Source organism: Suricata suricatta, chromosome 12 (assembly GCF_006229205.1).
Source record: "Suricata suricatta isolate VVHF042 chromosome 12, meerkat_22Aug2017_6uvM2_HiC, whole genome shotgun sequence".
Taxonomy (NCBI): Eukaryota; Metazoa; Chordata; class Mammalia; order Carnivora; family Herpestidae; genus Suricata; species Suricata suricatta.
Genome location: NC_043711.1, coordinates 71,111,671 through 71,122,759, shown reverse-complemented (window position 1 = coordinate 71,122,759; position 11,089 = coordinate 71,111,671).

Sequence of the window (11,089 nt, the reverse complement as noted above, 5' to 3'; positions counted from 1 at the left end):
TGTATTGTTTGTAGCCTTGGCCTTTTCTTATGTAAAATGTGTGTCATAATATCTGCTTCACAGTGTTGTCATAGGGGTTAAATGAGGTGATGTATGTAAAAAAAGTCCTTTTGCCCAATGGACTTAAAAAGTGGTAAGTGTTCAGCAAGTGGGGCTATTATTACCTTGTAACCTTATCTCCCATCACTGCCCTCAACAGTGTCCTTGACGTCAGCCACAGGCCCAGATGGTTCTAGGGAAAACCCCATCAGGTGGGACATGACAGGAGGAAGCACACGGAAGCAAAGCCTTGTCCTACTTTTCATGGGAGTTTCATGTGTCTGTTCCTGTCATTATCCATTTGCTCTTCTCCTATCTCAGACCTCTTATTTTCCTGCTTCTGGGTCCCCATATCTTAAGGGGACTTCACTCTCCAAAAGGATGTTGTGAAGATCCAGATATGAAGATGAGTGTTTCTCAAATTTGGCTGCACAATGGAATTGCTTAGAAAACCTGAAAAAGTACTAATGCTTGGGCCCTACCCCCAAAGATTCTGATTTACTTTATTTAGAGTAGGGCTCAGACATCAGTGTCTTTAAAAGTCCTCCATGTGATGCTAATGTTTAGCTAGAGTGAAAACCAACTTATTTCAGGGTTTTTAAGAAAAATTTCTAGTTCATTCTACTTTTATTATGGTCCTGCTTCTTATCATTTGGTTGCTCCAGCCTGTAAACCTTCCTTTTGGAAGAGTTGTTTGTTTTCTCAATAGGAAACCAGAATCTCTGGTGAATAAGCTAATGCCTTTATCATGATTCCTGGGAGCTGCCAGTGCCTTACAAATCATTGGACTTTTAGGCTGATTGGGAGTTTTCCTTCATGGACCCCCAAATTTCCTCCTAAAACGTATTACCCACATGTGTGCAACAAGAACAATTCCACCTTACAAGTAGATAGTGATTTATACTCCTCAACAAGCTTTCACATTAGATATGAGGGGTATTGCAGTACACTGAACTGTCCCAAGTTAGGACTTGAAACATCTGAGTTACAGTTTTACTTATATCACTAATTTGTTATTGTGACTTTGGCCATAACTCTTAAATTCTCTGAGAGTGTTTCCTTACTTGCTCCTTTTAAAGAATTCCATTGTGATGTCTAGGTATATCACTGGGTCCTTGACCCACTTGGCAGGTGGCAAAACTGAGGCATAGAGTGGGAAAATGAGTCATCAAGACATATGCCAAGGTTTGAGATTCATCAGAGTCAAGGACCCATGGCTCAGGTTCTTAGCCCCATGTAGGTACTACTGCCTTACACTAGCAGATTATCCAGAGAGCTGGAAGGTGTGCTGTTTCAGCTGAAAGAAATGGGAATTACGAGGACCAGCTCTGGGCAGATACACTAGGTTCTTCTGCCTCCCCAGTCCCATTCTTCTGCCTTCTCCCTCACTCCCTGGCCAGTGGGATGCCTGTGAGCAATAGATTCCCTTTCACAGGTGCAGCTGAGTAGTCACAGAAGCTGAAAATCTTCTCTATTGTGTTGGCATTTGCATGTGTGTTCTTATCGACTTCTTTGAGCACAGGGTCAGAGTAGAGACGGCCTAGATATTTCCCAAATGTACTTTCACTTCTTCCTGGCACATAACTAAACAATATTCTCCAACCTCCCTTGCAATTACGTTTGGCCATTAACTGAGTTCTGGCCAGTAGATGTGGGTGGAAGAAATGTGTGCTGCTTCTAGGCTCTTGAAATCTCCCAGGGGCGTCTTCTGTGAGCTTTCCATATCTGTTCTTTCCACCATGGAAGCCGTGTATTTGAAGACAGTGAAGCAACAATATAGAACCTAGGTCCGATCAGAGCTTGAAGACAAGCTACCTGATCAAGAAAACTTGCACTGACAATTATATAAGCAAGGGGAAAAAAAATAAAACCTCTGCTATTTTGTTAAAACTTTGGGATTTTAAAGTTTGCTTGCTTTATCCCTTTTAAACTAGCTTTGTTGGAATGGAAAGCATTGGTAGTTTAATGAGAAGGTTCCTCTCAAATCCAGAGATCTCTGTGACATCCCCTTCCTCTGCTCTGTGCTATGTCCCTCACTCTTACAAGTTTCACCTCCCTTATAAAGTACCTGAACAACAATCCCCATCGCAGGCTCTGTTCCACAGGTTCCAATCTAAGGCTCCCCCCTCCACTAGAGTAAAAGCTTTGAAGGGGAGGCATATACTTTGTTTCATTCTCCACTGAATTTCTAGTTATCCAATGAATGAATGTATAAATTCTTCATATGTGAAAGTAACTAGACACTGGATAAATCTAAGGAAACGTAAGTCATGGATTTGGCTCTATGTTCAATCAAGTCTTATCTAAAGGTTTTCTTTAGATAAAAGAAAGTAACAGTATCATATAATCTGTTTCTCATGTTTTTTCTTAATATGTAACAAAAAAGTGATAATACCACTTTGTTTAATACCCTTATTTTAAAATCAAAGTGAGATTTTATTGTAGAAGTGATATTTAAGATAATTTTCCTTTTCCTCAATTAGTTCTTTATATGCTTTTTAAGTTGTTTTTTTTTTTTTTTGAAAAGTGGGCATCTAAGCCTTTTTTTTTTAATTAAAAAAATTTTTTTAAGTAAAACTTGGAAAGAATTTCATATAAATTGTAAAAGTTAGCCTGGCTGTGGAAGCGAAGAATGTATTCACTTTAGAGACCTTTTAAATCCAAACATAATTCCTTTAAAGAACACCATACCAGACAATGTGGCCATTGCTTTGGAAGCCTGCTTCAGGCACAGGGGAAGTGGGGCTTCGCATTCAAGAAGTGGGAGAGAAATGGTAAAGAGCATGCGAAAAGTGATTGCTTTAAGTGTATTGGCTTTTCCTTTTGTATTTGCAGTGTGATCCTATTATTTTGAAGCAATGAGGTCATTTAAGTGTGCCTGGCTGGAGGTTTGCTGTTTTCCTCTATTCTTTCCTTTAAATCTTTTTGTCAACCATGTTCTCCTCAACCAGCAGAGCAGCTGTCTGGATAGTTATAATCCCATTAAAAAGGCCTCTATTATGTCAATAATATATTTATAGAGAAATTAGTCACCTGGGGTTGTTGGGTGATTCTTCTTTTTAGACATATTGTACCCCAGAAAAGTAGGCCTATCTTCTTCTTGTTAGATAAGGTCTGCTGCCTTGTCACGGTGCCATATTGGCTGAAACCAATTAGCAATTAACATGGAACATGCCTTACTCTATTGTAAAGCCTCCTTAATCTTTGCCACTGATCATATTCCTTTCAAGTTTTGCTGATAAAGCTGAGATTGTAGATGTGACTGGGTGTTTGGGGCTTATAGTATTAAGTGAAAGTATGACTGGCATTAAATGACCATCCTGATGGGAAAGGTGGAGCATCTAACCACAAAGACTTTCTAAACCTGTTCAAGTGCATTTGAGCAGTGTCCTAAAATTAGGAGTACATCTTCCTGCACAGATTGCAATCTTTTTTCTAAAGAGATTTTACATTCTTGCCGTCTGAGTTCAGGTCTAATTATATTCTCCTAAGAGGAAAGGCAAGAGGCTGAATTGCAGTAAAGGAATATATCAGATTATTAAACTATCTACCATTAGTGGGTTGAGGTTTAGTTTTTGGAAGCTTGTCAGGTTTTGCAAACCATAAAAAAATAGGGCACTTTTTAGCAGACTTTATAATAAAAGAGGGTGACATTGAAGTTGTTCCATAGACTATCACATGTCCTTTGTACTGATTTTTTATTTTTCAAAACATGAAGGATTGATTTTTGAGACATGAAAAGTATCCTCTTCAAGGATGACCTCAAGGGCTCTCTCTCACTGTAATTCCTTAATACTTTAGGAGACTTGGAAATGCCTGAATGCAGAAGTCACTGGCTAGCTTGTGCTTGCTCTCAGAATATTGGTAGGAATTGCAAATAGACATGCAAAGAAAGGCAATCTTCTGAGTTTCAACTGTTGTTAACAACTTTCAATGCCAAGTAGACTTTCAGGAAAACCCTTATCAAATTTCAGAGCAGACCAGAGTATTTAAATAAAGGGGTATAAAGCAGAAAAGTGAAAAAAAAACCCCAGCATATTTATATAGAATAACTGAAATTTCCTCAGCTGTTTGGAATTATTTAAACATCAAATTCAAAGTGAAATTCAGAGAAGCCGAGAGTGTTAGCCAGGTCTTTAGTTCTACAAGTCAGAAGTTCTGAAAGTCCCTTTTGGTCCTGCCCTCAAGCTCCTCCCACTTTTTTTTTTTTTTGATTTATTTATTTTTGAGACAGAGAGAGAGAGAGACAGAGCACAACCGGGAGAGGGGCAGAGTGGGAGGGAGACACAGAATCCCAAACAGTCTCCAGGCTCCGAGCTGCCAGCACAGAACCCGTCGTGAGGCATGAACCCACGGACCTCGAGATCGTGACCTGAGTGGAAGTCGAACACTCAGCCAACTGAGCCACCCAGGTGGCCCAAGCTCCTCCCACTTCTTACCTGGAGGTTTCTCACTGGTCTTTTCTATGTTGTGCCTCCCCTGCCTATTATATAGCACTCTGTTCTATTCAGAAAATATATACCCCTCTACCTTGGCATATATGGGTTTTCATTTGTGAAAATTGAGGATAGGGAGCCAGGGCATAGATCTCTTATGACATTGAATTTCATAAGTTCAGGAAAACTGGTTATTTTTGTGCTTTCATAAATTATGCAAAACAGCACACCCAAGTGATAGTCATTAGAGAAACAGTTGGTGGCATTTCAATGGCTCCCATGAGCTCATATTTATTTTCAAAGCCCCCAGAATTCAAGATGCCATTTTTCTCAGGGCTGGTACATGGCCACATGATGGCACATCCTATCTTGATCCACCTTGTGTCCTCTCAGGTTTATTTCTCCTTGTGACTGCAGGGGAATTCTCTGAGGGTGGAATATTCTAGAGCAGTGCTCTCCCATAGAGCTTTCTCTGATGATGGAGATATCCCTGCACTGTCCTGTCAGTAGGCTCTAGCCACTTGGAATTCAAGTATGGCTGGTGTGACTAAAAGACTACATTGTTAATGCTATTACATTTTAATTAATTTAAGTCCAAATAGCTTCATGTGGCTAGTGGCCACTGTACTGGACAAATCCAGTGAAGCAGGGAACTTGTCTAGTAGCCAGGATGGGGAAAGGTAGTATGAACCACATATCTTGACATACAGTATAAGTGAGAGCCAGACAGTATGGGTTCATATTTGACCTCCACTTTTTGGATCATGAAGTTATGGTGGTTATTTAATATCTCTGCACCTTAGTTCCCTCACCTGTAACATAGGAGATGACAGTAATATCTACCTCCAAGTGTTTGTATAATAATTTATTGACTGATTAATAAAAAAACACTTAGGATAGTACCTAGCATATGGACAGAGTTAAAAGTAGGTAATACCAATGGCGTAATTGGCTCAAGATTCTGCTCTTGGAACTATTAACATAAAATGGGGAAGATTAACTAAAGGGTTCAACTTTTCATAGGTGTTCAATCACAAGAGTTTTCATCCCTCATTTCCTTTCAGCATTATTAGTTAATTAAACATAGCTAACAAATTAGATTGTTTTGTGCCACTCTTGTCCTGGGGCCTAAAGATAAAACAGTGAATAGAACATTGTACCCATCCTCAAAGAGTTTATATTCAGGTGAGGGAAACTGCTGAAGATTGAATATAAACATGGCCCCAGCTCTTTGTCCCTCTCTGTGTCATGCCCCTCCATTATGTGACTTTGCAGTACCTCTTATCAAGAAGAGTCCATTTCTCACTCTGAAATCCTGGGTAGTCTTGTGACTTGATTTGACCAATAGAATGTGGCAAAAGTGACATCATGTCAGTTCTCAGTCTAGATTCCAAGGGATCTTGTACAAGTCCTTCCTCTGCCCCCTTTCTTTTTCCTCTCAAAATCTGGCCCAGCTACTTTGTGAGCAAGTTCAAGCTGGCCTGATGGGGGATAGAGACCTTATGCATGTGGAGCAGAGCCAAGTTTGCCCAGTTGAGACCATCCTAGACCAGCTAGTATCTGCACAGCAGACCCCAGATACAAGAGCAAGCACAGCTGGGCACAGCCCATGGGCTGGTGTTTGAAGCCACTGAGTGTTAGGAGGGATTTATGTGCAGCACTCACTTCTGATACAGAAATAGTCCAATCAATGTATCAGCAATCACTGTATAATCTTAAAGATAAACACAGGGCCTCAGAGGAGGCTTGCTAATGGAAGACATTGCTAAGCTGAAGCCTGGAAGATACAGAAGGAAGGAGATGTTCAGGCAGAGGTATAGCATGAGAGACCTGGACCTTAGTAAGTGAAGCTCCTTTATTCCTGCATGCTGTAAGGGACGTATACAGAGGAATATTCTTCCCCTCAAGGAGCTTCTTATGTAGATGTGATGTCAAGATTCACAAAGAGGCCAATTATTACATAAAGTGAACTTTAGGAACTACTGAGTTCAGACTCTGGTGCAGGAAGTGGGAAGAGCACAGGGAAAGATCAGTAATGAGTGAAATAAACAGCCAGGGAGACTATGGAGATAAGTGAACTATAAGGGACTTAAAGAATGGGTGAGGAAAATGTTCCTGGAACCATTTGGGGCCTTTTTGTGGGAGAGCCTATGTGGTCATTCCTACCTATTGAACACCTACTGTGTGCTAAACCCTGTGGGAGGAACCATGGGAGAAGAAGAAGCAGGAAACACTACCTCATTTTCATGAAATTGAACATTATGCTTGCCTTTGGAGTCCCAAGGTCCTTTTTTTTTTTTTTTTTTTTACACATCTTGACTTTTGTATAACATAAACTCAGCCTATCATTAATTTCCATCTGCGTTGTTGAAGATGTTGCTTTGTGGGAGGGAGCAGGGAGAGCCATGAAACTAGATCAATGAGTACAATTTTAGAGGTTCTCCATAGCAGCTCAGGGTTGGTTGTCAGTTTTTCCAGGAGATATTTTCTCCTGACTGCTTTTCAAAGAGACTGGGGTGTCCCATTTCTTAGCCCCCTGCGGTGTGGATTTCATGCCGAGTTGAAGATCAGAGCCCCAGGACATTGGCATCTGTTGAGAGCTTTATCTTCTCTCCTTAAGGTTTCTACTGAGCCTGCTTGGGATTGAGAGGCTTATACAGTGTTTTCTTAACCAGAAGACTTTGTAAAACTTGATTATAGGAAATAAACAAGAGCACCCCCCCCCCCTTCTGAAAATAGTGCTTAGAAAAACCTTAATTTGGAATGAAGGACAACCCAGACAGCTCTGGCATGAGCTCAGAGCTGGCAAACCTATGCTGAAGCAGAAAGTTGCTTATTTGTGAGAGGTTTATTTGTTGAACCATAAAAGAAAGCTGCCATCAAAACTAATCCCAGACATCCAGGGACATCTGTGGAGATTATTAACACTGTCTCATTTTCCAGTTTGCAAATGTGTTTGGGACAACAGGGTTGGGGGGTGGGGCCATAGCGTCTTTTTAAAGACCTATATGAGCCCAAGGCTAGTGGTGTCACCATCTCTAACACTGCCTGCTCTTATCTAGGGTTTCCTCATGAGCTCTCAAAGGCATTTGAAAATAAACAAGGGAGAGAGTTTCCCAAGACCATCCCAGCAATCCACTCTGATACTTGCTGTGACAACGGGCCAAGGCTGGCCTCTTCGCTATGATTTCTCATGGTCTATGACTCTGAGATTCTTTTCCTTTTTAGTTCAAGAGTAAAATTCTACACATTACTGTCAAGTGCTCTCATCAGAGATTTTGCCTTTTGCCACAATGTTAGAGAAATATTGTTTGAATGATGATATATACTTTTAATATCATCTGTGACTTCTGGATTCAGAGTCCCATACTCATTTCAAGTGTATTTCAGTGTATGGGGTAGTTTATAGGCTAAAAGAGAAAGTTCCTGTGATTTACTTTTTTTTTTCAATTTATAATAATCATTCAGAAAAAATTACAATTCATTTTAGATAAAGGGGATATTTCTATAATATATAAAGTGTACCTACATATTAATAAGAATAAGCCAAAAACCCAATAGGAAAATGGACAAAATATCTGATCAGATAGTTTGCTTTTTAAAAACAAAGTAATGAAACAAATTTATTTTTACATATGAAAAGCCACTCAATCTCATTCATAGTAATAAATATGCATGTTAAAACTAAAATAAGATAGTTCCCGCTTCCCAGATTAGCAAACATCTAAATGTTTAATAATATACTTGGTTGAAAAGATGTGAAGAAATTGGAACTCTCATACATTATTAGTGGCCATGTAATTGGTATAATTTGGAGGACAGTTTGGTAATAGCTACTAACATTGCAAATGTTCTTTGACCTATTCTACCTCTAATTCTACTTTCTAGGAATTCTAATTCTACTTCTAGGGATGTATCCCACATAAATAACCACATGTGAGTGAAATGATGAATGCACAGCATTATTCATAGTGGCACTATTTAAATGCAAAAGGGTGGCAACAATTCTAAAGGACTATCAATAGGGGACTGGACAAATATATTATCATATGCCACACAATATTATGCTGTGATTAAAAAGATTGAGGCAGATATTCCTTTTTGTACTGCTATGGAATAATATCTAAGATATATTATTATGGGAAAAATGTCGGGTGCAGAAAAATTTGTGTTGTGAGCTATCATCAATGTAAAAAAGAATATATTGGTATGTGCATAAAATATCTTTGGGTACATACACAAAAAAATGGAAGTAACATTTTCCTCCAGAAGGGGGATACTGGGTGGTTGGAACATAGGAGGTGGGGAAGAGACTTATATTTTACCCTATATCCTTTTGTACCCTTAGAATTTTGTGTCATGTATATGAATATCTATTGCCCATTAAAAATCTGAGCCCTAATCAGAATTCCCAGATAAATGTTTCTTTTCTATTTTTCCTATCTAAAAATATAGAATTGTTCTTCCTCAAGCCCATCTGAGAGACTATTTGCTGTCTTCTCTTCTTTTTCTAATCTAGTGCTTAGCAGAGAGACTCAAAAATATTTGTTGGAAATATAAATGAAGGCTTAGAGTGAGTGAAGTGATTTCACACAAAGGCTTGTCACTCCCAAGTATCTATAGGAAGGCTGGATTTTTTTGCCCATCATGACTTCCAGTGGAGTAATTTTATATTGAAATTGATCACTTTCCTCTTTAAAGAAATACTGAAGAAAAGAAATGGACTTACTTGAGAATGTTGTATTAAGAACTTGTAAGACCATATTTATGGAGCCATTGTGTGAGCCACCATCATGATCTTTGGTCACTGATAAATTCCTTCTCAGTGGATGGAGAGGGGGAAGAGGATTCTACAGGCATAGCCTTGACCAGTGATACAGTAAAAGTTTTATAATTGGTGTCTTGGAAGAAAAAAACCCTGATTTGTAGTGCTGGCCAATCTCCATGGTGTAAGTACTCCTAATGTGACATCTCTGAATGTGAAGTTGGAAAGAGATGGTAACGGTTGGCTCTTGTGAAAAGTGCCAAGTTCAGCACATCCCTGGTTATTAGACAAGAATTTCCTGCTTGTAGTTAAAAAGCGGAGGCTTCCAAATATAAACAGATTCTTTAAAGAGCTGCAGTCTTAGATATTTTTTGTAATTCTTTTTAGCCAGTGATTCTCAAGGTGTGGCCCATGCAAATTCTTGGGTCTCTGCCTCCAAACCGATTGAATCAGGGACTCTGGGGATGGAGCCTAGCTAGATTTTTTAAAGTTCTCCAGGTGATGCTGGTATAGTCCAAAATTTGAAGACCATCGCTTTAAGCCTCTGTTTTCTCTGGGAACAGACAAGAATATTGACAAATACAGGTACACGGGTAAACAAAATAATGATTATGAAGTACTTGGCATAGGGGATATGAACTGTGATAATGACGATGATATTTTCTGTGGCTCATCCAGGCATTTAAGAGGCATTAAATGAGTTTGAGATATGCTCAATTGTCTTAGAGGGGCAAGAGATACGCTAGAAGATACATCCATTACTTTCTGTACAGTTGGGCCATGTGTAATTTCATTTATTTATTTATTATTTATGAGAGAGCGAGAGAGAGAGAGAGAAAGTGAGCGAGAGCGAGTGAGCACACAAGTAGGGGGGAGAGGCAAAGGGAAAGAGAGACAATCTTTAAAAACATTTTTTTTAAATGTTTACTTATTTTTTGAGAGAAAGACAGAGTGCGAGTGGGGGAGGAGCACAGAGAGAGGGAGTCACAGAATCTGAAGCCAGCTTCAGGCTCTAAGTTGTCATCACAGAGCCCAACCTGGGTCTTGAACTCACAAACTGCAAGATCGTGACTTGAGCTGAAATTGGATACTTAATTGACTGAACCACCCAAGTGCTCTGAAAGAGAGAGAATCTTAAGTAGGCACCATGCTCAGCACAGAGCCTGACGTGGGGCTCGATCTCAAGACCCTGGAATTACGACCTGAGCTGAAAACAAGAGTCAGACACTCAACAGACTGATCCACCCCAGGCATCCCCCATGTGTAATTATCTTAATCTTTGTAGCACCATTTGGGAGGGTGAATACCAGCACTATCTCCCTGTAGCATGCTTATGTAGAGCTAGATGCCTCAAACTAAAGGCAGAGAGGTGATTTCTCCTCAGTGTCCGGATGATTGGCAGCCTTAACCGATTAAACCAACTTGTTTTATGTGCACCAAAACCCAGCCTCCCTGAAGAAAAGGATAGTGAGATATGTAGGAACGTATTGGAGAATTAGGACTGTGGCCTCAGAAAAGCCTTGGAATTGGGAAGCAACACTTGTGGTTTTGGAAAACACTAGCTTTTTGTTGTTGTTGTTGCACACCTACTACCTACCAGACATTGCAACGTGACTTCTCAGCACAGATACTATCTCTATTTTATAGAAGAAAAAAATGAGGTGGAGGGCTCCGTAATGTGTGCAAGGTCACAGAATAGACAGTTGGTGTCTTGGATATAAGAAAGACACAGAGCCAGTCTCTTAACTACTATTGTTCCCTTTTCCTTTTCACATCTTCCTTTTTACATCTCAGGGCTGTCAATGATACAGATCTTGGACATAGAAGGACCACTAACTCCTGTTGCAGG